Consider the following 3,692-nt stretch of genomic DNA (forward strand, 5'->3'; position numbering starts at 1 on the left):
TTAACTGACAGATATTTGATTTGGGGTTCAGATCCTCGTTGCAGTGGAATAATTAAGCACCAGGAATAAGTGAGTTACACAAACGCGTTCCACAGAAACTTCATAGTAAGAGCATCTTCTCCCAACCATTCCACCAACTGTTACTTATGAAACCTCTACAGACAAATGGATTACTGCAAAGTTATTGACTCTGTTTGCTGAAGATGTCCCAGTTATTGGTGCTAATTTACTGACCAACCATAACTGGATTGTAACTGTATGATTGCCTTGGGTGAACTGGATGATTTGAATTTAATTCAGGCTGATGTCCCTGCCATAAAATGGGACTGGTTAGTGTTGTAAAGTACCTTGAGATGACATTTGCGGTAGATCAACTTAAATTAAGTTTGAATTAAGCTCAAAAAACAAAAGATGGGAGTCAATCTGAGAAAAAAAATAATAGAAATGAGAGGTGTGGAGATGAATTTATTGAAAAGAGCAACAATGGAAACCAAAAAGGCTAACAGAGAAGAGGAGATTGCAGGAAAGGGAAAGAATGTTAAAATAGGGAATACAAAAGAAGAGAAAAAGTAATGGGGACAGAAATAAAGAAATTTGATTTTCAGCTAGCGAGCGATCCAGGAGCAGGGTTAAAATTCTTTCAGATCAGGTACACATAATAGGCTTCGTTAATATTCATAGTTTCCTCAGGTACAGCGAAGGTTAAATTTTACTTACTTTTCAACTCTCATTACTAATACATGATGGCAATAAGAATATTCAAAGTGGACGGGTGACCAAAGGTTGATGAGAACCTTACCTTTCCTCTGACATTTAAACACATTACCATTTCAGGGCCCCTTCCTCTCAATCGTGCCCACCAGAATAAATTGCCGGCTAATCACAAGTCATCCAGCACATCCCGTCGGAATGGTGATATTCCAGGAGCAGTCCACCCCTCCCTTAAAACCCCACTCTCATTACCAGCAAAAAGACTGGTGGTGTAAGTCCAGGTGAAAGCTTGATCTATCTATCTATCTATCTATCTATCTATCTATCTATCTATCTATCTATCTATCTATCTATCTATCTATCTATCTATCTATCTATCTATCTATCTATCTATCTATCTATCTATCTATCTATCTATCTATCTATCTATCTATCTATCTATCCATCCATCCATCCATCCATCCATCCATCCAGCCATCCATCCATCCATCCATCCATCCATCCATCTAAATGCCCACCAATCCTTTATATTGAGCATGCATGTGAAGAAAGTGGAAATGAGTTTTCTTATAATCACTGTAGTTAGAGCAGACAAACAAACACAAAAACACATAAGAACTGATCTGGGAGTATTTTCTAAGTTAAAGAAAAAGCAAAGAGTTAATGGCACCAGCAGCTTCTTTAGAGGCTTCATGGAGGAGAGAAACACAACTAAACAGATAAGATCAGAGGGGATAGTGAAATTTATGGAATAAAAAAAGCACAGAGTACAAATAGTTACTCGCAGCAATCTGCCAAATTTCTTTGTGGGAGACAAACCAACTCACAGCAGCACAACTTCAATGAGTCTTCCTAACTGGTTGGATTCATCAGGATGGATGGATAAACACAGCTGAGTATCATCGGCATAGCTATAGAAATTCATCCTATGCACTTTGGTAATTTTGTCAAGTGCTGGCAACCACAGACTGTTAGGCTTACTGAGGTCCCAGTGAGAATGAATTTATCACTAGCCAAGGTGATTCAGGCCGTACCACTGTACCACTGTCATGTGTTTTTTTTTTAACATAGCTAGTCATATTGGTTTGACTGTTTTTGGTCCAAATCTGTGTCCCTTATGCCTGAGGGAGGAACACCACTGTCTGGTTTTTGTCATGGTAAATAATTCTGAATTTTTTTGTTGCTGAATTAAACTTGATGATGATAATGGAGAACAACAGAAAACACGACAATGGAGCACAGAACGTAATCAGAACCTCCATCCTTTGTCTATTGGCCAAGACTGTGTGCACAAACAAGAAGTTGACTTCAGTTCAGGTCCCAGGATGTGTGGGGTCTGCTGAGATGTTTGTGACCCCTTTTTTTTTTACTTTCGACCTCTGCAGATCTGATTGTTTGTTGCAGTTTGGGCCAGTTTTTTTTTTTTTAAGTTACACCTTAACAAATATGACATTTTGATACGACACAAAGATTTCTAAAGCTAAATGGGAGGGAAATAATTCGTCCTGATTGACTTTTGATAGAAATATGAAACACGATGACTTTATTACTAATAACACATTTTATTGTAACTTGTTATTGCTACAAACTACAGAGTCAAAATCTCAAAATGGGATCAAAAGGATTCAGGTATTCAGGTATGACTGTGTCAGAGTGAGGGGCAGCTACACGTCCAGGTGGTGCTGTGACATGACGGTGCTTTAGGTGAACAAACAGGGACAAAGCTCCCTCCATCAGGACTGATCAGCGTCAGAGCTGAAGTGTCTGTCGCCCCGAGGCAAATGGGATGACAGGAGAGGAGGCAGGCAGCGGCAGAACGACCCTCCACCTGAACACTGACCCGTTTACAGTGACAAATATTCACTGCTGAGAATTCAGCAAAGTTTCCAAACGTAGATTTCTAGATTTTCCCAACAGTTTTACAAAATGACGGATTTTTGAGAGGAACATGTGCATGGAGTTAGGATTTTGTGCATGTTCCTCAAATGATCAAACAGCGAGCTGCTGTTTGATTTCCAAATCTGCAGCTTGGAGCAACTTATTTCACCTACATTTCAGAATCAATAGTATCTATCATTCACATATTATTCAAACCCCTTCCTTTTAGGGGAGACTTCGTTTATGTTTGCCGGTTGGCTCACATTAAGTTCCCGCTCTTCCTGTTTTCACGCGGAGCTGCAGTTTGTGTCTGGGACTTTTGAGTGACAGGCGGAGGCATTTGAAGATGTGTGACGGCGCATGTTTTACTGCATGTCGTGTGACTCTCCAGCGTCGACTTCAAGGCTTTCTTTGAAGACATCAAAGTGAAACAGTGGCGGGTTTAAATCGTCCCTCTAGACAGAGTTTAGGGAGGTCATTATCCGTCCCTCAATTCATGGCATGACACACCTCGGCTGCACCGGTGTTCTCACACACACATCACAGAGAAACGTATCGAAGATTTAATAAATCCAACATTTTCTTTGATTTTAACATTAAACTAAATACATTCCTGAGTAAAGAGCTAGAATTTTATTTATTTAATTTCATTCATTCGTACTAGTTTTTCATGTAAGACTAGAGAAAAAAATGCATTCTTATACCTGCAAAATAAAAAGAAGACATTTGCATTTCATTTTGCTTCTACAATTTTCCCCATAAGTAATTCCTAACAAAAGCAGAGACAGAAAATCAACCACCCTCGGCGATAAGGAGGCTCAACGGTAGAAGGTTTTGTTCAACAACCAGGATTTCTGTGCTGATAACTTCACTTTGCAGCTGAGTTTTCGTACTCAAACCATACTTTACCCTGCAGGTTGCGTGTGAAATAGAAAGTTGGGTGCAGCGGAAACAATGAAGGGAATGTCAATGAAGATTTGGGCAAAAGTCGTGGAGCCCGGATGTTCCTGAGTGGAGTTTGCATGTTTTTGTTTTGCTTTCCTGGGATTTTTCCAGGTTTCATCCTGCAGCCAAAAGCCTGTTTCAGGAATCAGAACGTGTGT

The sequence above is a fragment of the Xiphophorus couchianus genome, chromosome 11 (genome assembly GCF_001444195.1).
Source record: "Xiphophorus couchianus chromosome 11, X_couchianus-1.0, whole genome shotgun sequence".
Classification (NCBI taxonomy): Eukaryota; Metazoa; Chordata; class Actinopteri; order Cyprinodontiformes; family Poeciliidae; genus Xiphophorus; species Xiphophorus couchianus.